At 38.6% G+C, this 12,166-nt stretch overlaps 1 non-coding gene across 1 annotated transcript; it reads right to left on the bottom strand.

Annotated features, from left to right (window-relative positions):
* Positions 1-970: 970 nt before the first annotated feature.
* On the bottom strand, positions 971-1,077 carry LOC129535386 (U6 spliceosomal RNA). Its single transcript, XR_008681647.1, has one exon. It is a non-coding gene; the product is annotated as a U6 spliceosomal RNA (small nuclear RNA).
* Between the last annotated feature and the right edge of the window lie 11,089 nt (positions 1,078-12,166).

Genomic DNA, 12,166 nt, shown 5'->3' with positions numbered 1-12,166 from the left:
GTGGAGACAGTACGAAATACTGCCCCTTATATTTATATAATCTGAGAATATATTTGGAGATTCTGGCAGGAAAATTTTTTTAATTTATTTTTTTATTGAAGGATGATTGCTTTACAGAATTTTGTTGTTTTCTGTCAAACCTCACAATGAATCAGCCATAGGTATACATACATCCCTCCCTTTTGAAACTCCCTCCCTATCCCACCCCTCGAGGTTGATAGAGAGCCCCTGTTTGATTTTCCTGAGCCATACAGCTAATTCTCATTTGCTATCTATTTTACATATGGTAATGTAAGTTTCCATGTTACTCTTTCCATACATATCACCCTCTCCTCCCCTCTCCCCATGTCCATAAGTCTGTTCTCTATGTCTGTTTCTCCATTGCTGCCCTGTAAATAAATTCTTCAGTACCATTTTTCTAGATTCTGTGTATATGAATTAGAATATAATATTCATCTTTCTCTTTCTGATACATTTCATTCTGCATAATAGGTTTTAGGTTCATCCACCTCATCACAACTGACTCAAATGTATTCCTTTTTATGGCCGAGTAATACTGTGGTGTTGGAGAAGACTCTTGAGAGTCCCTTATACTGCAAGGAGATCCAACCAGTCCATTCTAAAGGAGATCAATCCTGGATGTTCATTGGAGGGACTGATGCTAAAGCTGAAACTGCAATACTTTGGCCACCTCATGCGACGAGTTGACTCACTGGAAAAGACTGTGATGCTGGGAAAGGTTGGGGGCGGGAGGAGAAGGGGACGACGGAGAATGAGATGGCTGGATGGCATCACCGACTCTGTGGACATGAGTTTGGGTGTACTCCGGGAGTTGGTGATGGACGGGGAGGCCTGGCGTGCTGTGATTCATGGGGTCGCGGAGAGTCGGACCCGACTGAGCTACTGAACTGAACTGAACTGAACTGAATATTCCATTGTGCATATGTACCACAACTTCTATATCCATTCAAACAATATGGAACACTTCACGAATTTGCATGTCATCCTTGCACAGGGGTCATGCCAATCTTCTCTGTATCTTTCTAATTTTAGTATATGTGCTGCCGAAGCAAGCACTGGCAGGAAAATTTAATGGTGTGTTTTGAGTGTCTTCTCTGTGTGAAGTTGGGTGCTGTTGGAAATAAAGAAAGACATATAAAGCATGACTGTTTTATGTATGTATGTATTTATTTTGGCAGAGCCTTAACCAGTGGACTGCCAGGCAAGTCACTCAACTCTTCTGTTATTGAAGTATTTTTATTTATTTTATTTTTTTAGACTTGTGTATTTAAAAAGCTTGCAAACAAACTTTGTTACCCCAATATATAGAAAGGGCTATATGAAAACACACATACACACATACTCTATGGTTCAGTTCAGTTCAGATAAGTTCAGTCACTCAGTCTTGTGCAACTCTGCGATCTGATGGACTGCAGCATGTCAGGCCTCCCTGTCCATCATCAACTCCTCGAGTTTACTCAAACTCATGTCCATTGAGTCAGTGATGCCATCCAACCATCTCATCCTCTGTCATTCCCTTCTCCTCTCACCTTCAATCTTTCCCAGCAACAGGGTCTTTTCAGATGAGTCAATTCTTCACATCAGGTGGGCAAAAAATTGGAGTTTCAGCATCAGTCCTTCCAATGAAAATTCAGGACTGATTTCCTTTAGAATGGACTGGGTGGATCTCCTTGCAGTCTAAGGGACTGTCAATAGTCTTCTCCAACACCACGGTTCAAAAGCATCAATTCTTCAGTGCTCAGCTTTCTTTATAGTTCAACTGTCACATCCATTACATGATGACTGGAAAAATCATAGCTTTGACTAGATGGACCTTTGTTGGCAAAGTAATGTCTTTGCTTTTTAATATGCTGTCTAGGTTGGTCGTAACTTTTCTTCCAAGGAGCAAACGTCTTTTAATTTCATGACTGCAGTCACCACCCACAGTGATTTTGGAGTCCAGAAAATAAAGTCTGTCACTGCTTCCCCATCTATTTGCCATGATCTTAGTTTTCTGAGTGTTGAGTTTTAAGCCAACTTTTTCACTCTCCTCTTTCACTTTCATCAAGAGGCTCTTTCGTTCCTCTTCACTTTCTGCCATAAGGGTGGTGTCATCTGCATATCTGAGGTTATTGATATTTCTTCCTGCAATCTTTATTCCAGCTTGTGCTTCATCCAGCCCAGTGTTTTTCATGATGCACTTTACATATAAGTTTAATAAGCAGGGAGACAATACACAGCCTTGATGTACTCCTTTCCCTATTTGGAACCAGTCTGTTGTTCCATGTCAAGTTCTAACTGTTGCTTCCTGACCTGCATACAGATTTCTCAAGTCGGGTGGTCTGGTATTCCCATATCTTGAAGAACTTTCCACAGTTTGTGGTGATCCACACAGTCAAAGGCTTTGGCATAGTCAATAAGGCAGAAGTAAATGTTTTTCTGGAACTCTCTTGCTTTCTCCATGATCCAGTGGATGTTGGCAATTTGATCTCTGGTTCCTCTGCCTTTTCTAAATCCATCTTGAACATCTGGAAGTTCATGGTTCATGTATTGTTGAAGACTGGCTTGTAGAATTTTGAGCATGACTTTACTAGCGTGTGAGATGAGTGCAATTGTGTGGTAGTTTGAGCATTCTTTGGCATTGCCTTTCTTTGGGATTGGAATGAAAACTGACCTTTTCCAGTCCTGTGGCCACTGCTGAGTTTTCCAAATTTGCTGGCATATTGAGTGCAGCACTTTCACAGCATCATCTTTCAGGATTTGAAATAGCTCAACTGGAATTCCATCACCTCCACTAGCTTTGTTCATGGTGATGTTTCCTAAGGCCCACTTGACTTCACATTCCTGAATGTCTGGCCCCAGGTGAATGATCACACCATTGTAATTATCTGGGTCGTGAAGATATTTTCTGTATAGTTCTTCTGTGTATTCTTGACACATCTTAATATCTTCTGCTTCTGTTAACTCTGTAAAATTTTTATCCTTTATCGAGCCCATTATCACATGAAATGTTCTCTTGATATCTCTAATTTTCTTGAAGATATCTCTAGTCTTTCCCATTCTATTGTTTTCCTCTATTTCTTTGCATTGATCACTGGGGAAGGCTTTCATATCTCTCCTTGCTATTCTTTGGAACTCTGCATTCAAATGGGTATATCTTTCCTTTTCTCCTTTGCCTTTCACTTCTTTTCTTTTCACAGCTCTTTTTAAGGCCTTCTCAGACAACAATTTTGCCTTTTTGCATTTCTTTTTCTTGTGGGTGGTCTTGATCCCTGCCTCCTGTACAATGTCACGGACCTCTGTCCATAGTTCTTCAGGCACTGTGTCATATCTAACCCCTTGTATATATTTCTCACTTTCACTGTATAATCCTAAGGGATTTAGTTGAAATTTCAAAATTATAATGATTTTTTGTCACAAATCAAATTTATATTTATGCATGGAACTGTTCCTAATGGGTCTCTTCTGTCCTATGCTTTGTACCCTTATCTATTTACCTCAAAGGTATGTAGCTTTGCAAGAAGTCTTGATGTTTAGTAGAACACATCTTTGTACATTTTTATTCTTCAAAATTATTGTAGCTATTTCTGACTTGTTGGTATTGATGGGTGTTCTGTAATTAACTTGTGAAGTTATATAGGAAACCAAACCCCCCAAAAAAATATACTGAGTTTTGATCAGAGTTAATTTGTAGATTAGTTGGGGAGATCTGATAAAACTGAAAATTCGTCTCCAGGAATATGATGTATCTTTCTATTTATTTAGATATTTTTATATTAATCAATAAATAAATTATTTTCTGTGTAATAATTTTGCACATTTTGTTAAATTAGCTCCTAATACTGAATCGTTTCCTTTACTATATATGAAGAATCATGTGTTATTTAAGAATACAAAAAAGTGATGGAGGATAGAAGATGGCGGAGGAATAGGACAGGACGACCACTATCTCCCCTACAAATTCAGCAAAAGAACATTTGAACGCTGAGTAAATTCCAGAAAACCACTTCTGAATGCCAGCAGAGGACATCAGGCACCCAGAAAAGCAGTCCATTGTCTTTGAAAGGAGGTAGGAAAGAGTATAAAAGATAAAAAGAGAGACAAAAGAGGGAGGGACGGAGCTCCGTCCCAGGAAAGGAGGCTTAAAAAAAGAGAGAGAGAGAGAGAGAGAAGTTTCCAAACACATGGAAAGACTCACGGGTGAGTCTGTGGCCAGCCTTGGAACCTCAGAGCGCCACATAATGGGGAAAGAAAAGAAATAAATAATTAAAACCCACAGACTAAGTGCCCAGAGGAAACTCTCAGCAGAGAAGCAGCACAACCGCCCGCAAACCCCACTAGCAGGCGGGGGCTGGGCAGGGAGGCACAGTGGCAGCACCTAGAGAGAGGACCGGGTCTGAACGTCCCGAGGGCAATCTGAGGGCGCTAATGGGAGATAGCAAAGCAGACTGTGCAGCTAAAAGGCAAAAAGCCTGTGAAAAGGAAAAAAGCCCCAACCTAAGACTCTGCCAGGCCCACTCACAGAAAAAAGGACTAAGCAGAGCGAGCCGGCTGCAGTCGGCCCATCCCCCATCCCCCGCCGGGACAGGCAGGGGAGGGTGGCCAGCGCCGGAAGGGGCAACCGCTGCCCCAGAGGGGCTTCCCATACCAAGCGGCAGGCAGGCTTCCTTGCTAACCAAGACTTCTTGGGTTTGGGCCACTCGATATCTGCCCGAGAAAGTGCACTGGTTGTACACTTAGAAAACCAAGCGGCAGGGACTGGAGAGGTGATAAGTCGCAGCAACCGCACTCGCCAAAGGCCTGGTCACTTGAGCTGCTCAGACCGGGGAAGGCACAAAACGCAGGCCCAACCAAGTCCCTCCCTCCCCATAGCAAGTCTGAACAGTTGAACCTATAAAAATGTCCACCACCGCCCCCTTGTATCAGGGCGGGAATTAGACAAGAAAGAGACCAGCAAACAGAAGAGCTTGAACAGTAAGAACTGCCTTGGAAGTGACAGATGGAGAAGTCTTGAGTCTACTGCAAGAATAAGACCGAAAACCAGAGGCAGAGGCTTAACTCCAAATCCTGAGAACACCAGAGATCTCCTGTTCCAGGAAACATTAATTGATAGGAGCTCATCAAATGCCTCCATACATACACTGAAACCAGGCACCACCCAAGGGTCAACAAGTTTCAGAGAAAGACATACCACACAAATTCACCAGCAACACAGGAGAATGCCCTGAACTTCAATATACAGGCTTCCCAAAGCCACTCCAAACCCATTGACATCTCAAACTCATAACTGGATACTTTATTGCACTCCAGAGAGAAGAAATCCAGATCCACCCACCAGAACACTGACACAAGCTTCCCTAACCAGGAAACCTTGACAAGCCACCCGTCCAACCCCACACAGCGAGGAAACTACATAATTAAGAGAACTCTACCAACTGCCAGAAGACGGAAAGGCCACCCCAAGCATAGCAATATAAGTAAGATGAAGAGGCAGAGAAATACCCAGCAAGTAAAGGAACAGGATAAATGCCCACCAACACAAACAAAAGAGGAAGATATAGGAAATCTACCTGATAAAGAATTTTGAATATTAATTGTGAAAATGATTCAAAATCTGGAAAGCAAAATGGAGTTGCAGATAAATAACTTAGAGAAAAGGATTGAGAAGATGTGAGAAACTTTTAATACGGATCTAGAGGAAATAAAAAAGAGTCAATATACAATGAATAATGCAATAGACGAGATCAGAAACACTCTGGAGGGAACAAACAGTAGAATAACGGAGGCAGAAGACAGGATAAGCGAGGTAGAAGATACAATTGTAGAAATAAATGAAACAGAGACGGAAAAAGAAAAACGAATTAAAAGAAATGAGGAAAATATTAGAGACCTCTGGGACAATGTTAAACGCCCCAACATTCGAATCATAGGAGTCCCAGAAGAAGAAAGACCATGAGAGAATACTTGAGGAGATAATGGTTGAAAACTTCCCTAAAATGGGGAAGGAAATAATCACCCAAGTCCAAGAAACACAGAGAGTCCCTAACAGGATAAACCCGAGGGGAAATACCCCAAGACACTTATTAATCAAATTAACGAAGATCGAACACAAAGAACAAATGTTAAAAGCCGCAAGGGAAAAACAACAAATAACACACAAGGGGATCCCCAAAAGTATAACAGCTGATCTGTCAACAGAAACACTTCAGGCCAGGAGGGAATGGCAAGACATACTTAAAGTGATGAAAGAAAATAACCTACAGCCCAGATTACTATACCCAGCAAGGATCTCATTCAAATATGAAGGAGAAATCAAAAGCTTTACAGACAAGCAAAAGCTGAGAGAATTCAGCATCACCAAACCAGCTCTCCAACAAATACTAAAGGATCTTCTCTAGACAGGAAACACAGAAAGGATGTATTAACTCGAACCCAAAGCAATAAAGAAAATGGCAACGAGATCATACTTATCAATAATCACCTTAAACGTAAATGGGTTGAATGCCCCAACCAAAAGACAAAGGCTGGCTGAATGGATACAAAAACAAGACCCCCATATATGTTGTCCACAAGAGACCCACCTCAAAACGAGGGACACACACAGGCTGAAAGTGAAGGGCTGGAAAAAGAGATTCCACGCAAATAGAGACCAAAAGGAAGCAGAAGTAGCAATACTCATATCAGATAAAATAGACTTTAAAACAAAGGCTGTGAAAAGAGACAAAGAAGGAAACTACATAATGATCAAAGGATCAATCCAAGAAGAAGATATAACAATTATAAATATTTATGCACCCAACATAGGAGCACTGCAATATGTAAGACAATTACTAACAAGTATTAAAGAGGAAATTAAGAACAACACAATAAGAGTGGGAAATTTTAATACCCCCCCCACACCTATGGATAGATCAACTAAACAGAAAATTAACAAGGAAACACAAACTTTAAATGATAAAATAGACCAGTTAGTCCTAATAGGTCTCTATAGGACATTTCACCCCAAAATAATGAATTTGACCTTTTTCTCAAGTGCACACGGAACCTTTTCCAGGATAGATCACATCCTGGACCATAAATCTAGCCTTGGTAAATTCAAAAAAATTGAAATCATTCCAAGCATCTTTTCTGACCACAATGCAGTAAGATTAGATCTCAATTACAGGAGAAAAACTAATAAAAATGCCAACATATGGAGACTGAACAACACACTGCTGAATAACAAAAAAATCATAGAAGAAATCAAAAGAGAAGTCAAATTATGCATAGAAATGAATGAAAACATAACAAACCAAAACCTGTGGGACACTGCAAAAGCAGTGCTAAGGGGAAGGTTCATAGCAATGCAGGCACACCTAAGGAAACAAGAAAAAAGTCAACTAAATAACCTAACTCTACATCTAAAGAAACGAGAAAAGGAATAAATGAAGAATCCCAGGGTAAGTAGAAGGAAAAAAATCTTAAAAATTAGGGCAGAAAGAAATGCAAAAGAAACAAAAGAGACCATAGCAAAAATCAACAAAGCCAAAAGCTGGTTCTTTGAGAAGGTAAATAAAATTGACAAACCACTAGCCAGACTGATCAAGAAACAAACGGAGAAGAACCAAATCAATAATATTAGAAATGAAAATGGAGAGATCACAACCGACAACACAGAAATACAAAGGACTATTAGAGAATACTATCAACAATTATATGGCAATAAAATGGATAACTTGGAAGAAATGGACAAATTCTTTGAAAAGTACAACTTTCTAAAACTGAACCAGGAAGAAACAGAAAATTTGAACAGACCCATCACAAGCACAGAAATAGAAGCTGTAATCAGAAGTCTTCCAGCAAACAAAAGCCCAGGTCCAGATGGCTTCACAGCTGAATTCTACCAAAAATTAAGAGAAGAGCTAACACCTATACTACTCAAACTCTTCCAGGAAATTGCTGAGGAAGGGAAACTTCCAAACTCATTCTATGAGGCCACCATCACCCTAATCCCAAAACCTGGTAAAGATCCCAGAATAAAGAAAACTACAGGCCAATATCACTGATGAACATAAATGCAAAAATCCTTAACAAAATTCTAGCAATCAGAATCCAGTAACACAGTAAGAAAATCATACATCATGACCAAGTGGGCTTTATCCCAGGAATGCAAGGATTCTTCAATATCCTCAAATCAAACAATGTAATACACCACATTAACTAACTGAAAAATAAAAATCATATGATTATCTCAGTAGATGCAGAGAAAGCCTTCAACAAAATTCAACATCCATTTATGATAAAAACCCTCCAGAAGATGGGAATAGAAGGAACATACCTCAACATAATAAAAGCCATATATGACAATCCCACAGCAAACATTATCCTCAATGGTGAAAAACTGAAAGCATTCCCCATAAAGTCAAGAACAAGATAAGGGTGTCCACTCTCACCACTACTGTTCAACATAGTTCTTGAAGTTTTGGCCACAGCAATCAGAGCAGAAAAAGACATAAAAGAATACAAATTGGAAAAGAAGAAGTAAAACTTTCACTGTTCGCTGATGACATGATCCTCTACACAGAAAACCCTAAAGACTCTACCAGAAAACTACTAGAGCTAATCAATGAATACAGTAAAGTTGCAGGATATAAAATGAACACACAGAAATCCCTTGCATTCCTATACACTAATAATGAGAAAATAGAAAGAGAAATTAAGGAAAATATTCCATTCACTGTTGCAACGAAAAGAATTAAATACTTAGGAATATATGTATCTAAGGAAACAAAAGACTTATACATAGAAAACTATAAAACACTGGTGAAAGTAATCAAAGAGGACACTGATAGATGGAGAAATATACCGTGTTCATGGATTGGAAGAATAAATATTGTGAAAATGAATATACTACCCAAAGTAATTTATACCTTCATTGCAATCCCTGTCAAGCTACCAACGATATTTTTCGCAGAACTAGAACAAATAATTTCACAATTTGTATGGAAATACAAAAAACCTCAAAGAGACAAAGCAATCTTGAGGAAGAAGAATGGAACTGGGGGAATCAACCTGCCAGACTTCAGGCTCTTCTACAAAGCCACAGTCATCAAGACAGTATGGTACTGGCATAAAGACAGAAATATAGATCAATGGAACAAAATAGAAAGCCCAGAGGTAAATCCACGCACCTATGGACACCTTATCTTTGACAAGGGAGGCAAGAATATAAAATGGAGAAAAGACAGTCTCTTTAACAAGTGGTGCTGGGAAAACTGGTCAGCCACTTGTAAAAGAATGAAACTAGCACCATACACAAAAATAAACTCAAAATGGATTAAATATCTAAATGTAAGACCAGAAACTATAAAACTTCTAGAGGAGAACATAGGCAAAACACTCTCCGACATAAATCACAGCAGGATTTTCCATAAAACACCTCCCAGAATATTGGAAATAAAAGCAAAACTAAACAAATGGGACCTAATTAAAATTAAAAGCTTCTGCACAGCAAAGGAAACTATAAGCAAGGTGAAAAGACAGCCTTCAGAATGGGAGAAAATAGTAGCAAATGAAGCAACTGACAAAGAATTAATCTCCAAAATATACAAGCAGCTCCTGCAGCTCAATTCCAAAAAAATAAACGACCCAATCAAAAAATGGGCCAAAGAAATAAACAGACATTTCTCCAAATAAGACATAAAGATGGCTAGCAAACACATGAAAAAATGCTCAACATCCCTCATAATCAGAGAAATGCAAATCAAAACCACAATGAGATACCATTACACACCAGTCAGAATGGCTGTTATCCAAAAGTCCACAAGCAAGAAATGCTGGAGAGGGTGTGGAGAGAAGGGAACCCTCTTACACTGTTGGTGGCAACGCAAACTAGTACAGCCACTATGGAGAACAGTGTGGAGATTCCTTAAAAAACTGGAAATAGAACTGCCATAAGACCCAGCAATCGCACTCCTTGGCATACACACCAAGGAAACTAGAATTGAAAGAAGCACATGTACTCCAGTATTCGTTGCAGCATTGTTTATAATAGCCAGGACATGAAAGGAACCTAGATGTCCACCTGCAGACGAATGGATAAGAAATCTGTGGTACATATACACAATGGAGTATTATTCAGCCATTAAAAAGAATACATTTGAATCAGTTCTAATGAGGTGGATGAAACTGGAGCCTATTACACAGAGTGAAGTAAGCCAGAAAGAAAAACACCTATGCAGTATACTAACGCATATATATGGAATTTAGAAAGATGATAACGATAACTCTGTATAGGAGACAGCAAAAGAGATACAGCTGTATAGAATAGTCTTTTGGACTCTGTGGGAGAGGGCAAGGGTGGGATGATTTGGGAGAATGGCATTGAAACATGTATATTATCATATGTGAAATGAATGCCAGTCCAGGTTCGATGCATGAGACAGGATGCTCGGGGCTGGTGCACTGGGATAACCCAGAGGGATGGGATGGCGAGTGAGGTAGGAGAGGGGTTCAAGATGGGAAACACATCTACACCCAGAGCAGATTCATGTCAATGTATGGCACAACCAACCAATATAATATTGTGAAATATTTAGCCTCCCATTAAAAAAAAAGGGAATACAAAAAAGTGATTTGAGTAATTATAGAGATTTCATTTTTTTTTTGATGGGACTATATTACACCATAAATACATATAATGCAATTTTAATAAATTACAATTAGGTTATTGAATATTTTTTAATTTAACATTAATATTCATTATAATCCAGTTAGAAATACTGTCTGATTTTCTGTGTTTAAACCTTTTCCAAATGTTTATTCTTTGATTCAGAAAGGATTTACAGATGTTATTTAATTTCCAAATATTTGGGTGTTTTCCAGGGATTTATCTGTTTATTCCATTCCGTTCCGTCACTCAGTCGTGTCCGACTCTTTGCGACCCCGTGGACTGTAGCCTACCAGGCTTCTCCGTCCATGGGATATCTGTTTATTACTGATTTCTAATTTAATTCTGTTTTCATCAGAGAACATAGTATGTATGCCTTTAGTGATTTAAATTCACTGAAACTGGTCTCATGGTTCAGTACATTTTGAATCATCATGACAGTTGGAATGTTAAGCGTGTGTTCTACAGTTGCTTGGCGCAGTACTCTGTCATCAAATGAGGCCAAGCCTGTTGGCAGGCTAGTAAGTCTCCGGTATCCTTACTTCTTTTCTCTTTATTTTGTCCATTAATTACTGATAGAGAAGTGTTTGAACCCACCAGATGTAATTGTGGGTTTGTTTATTCCTCCTTTTAGTTGTTACTTCATTTTCAAACTTTGTAATTAGGAGTATACCTGTTTAGGATTGTTTTACCTTCTTGATTGACTCCTTTATCATAATGAAATGTCCCTCTTTTTCTCTAAGACTATTCCTTACCTAGAGTCTTTAATATTAATTAACCACTTAAGCTTTACATCATTAGGGTTACATAGTATATATATTTCTGTTATTTTACTTATTAGCTGTGACTTTATAATTCAAGTGAGTATTGTGTAGACAAGATAGTTTGGTCTTATTTTTGTCCCCAGTTTTGACACTCCTAGGCTTTGTATTTGTGCCTTTAGTCCACTGACAGTTAACATAATTATTAATACTGTGAGATTTAAGTCTACCATTTTTCTATATGTTTTCTGTTTGTCCCATTTGATCTTTGTTTTCTTTGCCTTCTTTTCCTGCTTCTGGATGAAATGAGTAATTAATATTCCATTTTATCTCATTTGACTTATAATCTATATCTCATGTGTGATTATTTGTTGCTCTAGGCAGTTTATAGTATACATCTTTAATTTATTACTGTCTGATATGAATTAATATTGTGCCACTTTATGTATAATGTAAGAATCTCATAGTAGTAGATTTTTGCTTTCCACCCTCCTGTCTTTTGTATTATTATTGTAATAGATTTGGTATTAATATGTATTATAAACCTCACAGTTCCTTGCTTTTATTTCAGTTATCTTTTAAAGAAATGCAAATATTATATTTACTCATGTACGTATTATTTCCAGTTCTTTTCATTTCTTTATGTAGATATAACTTTCCATCTGGCATCCTTTTCCTCTATTTGAAGTCCTTCCCTTAACATTTCTGATAGTGCTGGTATGCTGGCCTTGACTTCTTCCATTTTTTGTTCATCTGG

Source organism: Moschus berezovskii, chromosome X, assembly GCF_049115385.1.
Source record: "Moschus berezovskii isolate FMDL1 chromosome X, NW_MosBer_1.0, whole genome shotgun sequence".
Classification (NCBI taxonomy): domain Eukaryota; kingdom Metazoa; phylum Chordata; class Mammalia; order Artiodactyla; family Moschidae; genus Moschus; species Moschus berezovskii.
The sequence above is the reverse complement of the archived record's forward strand: the minus strand, read 5'-3'. Positions and strand labels throughout refer to the sequence as shown.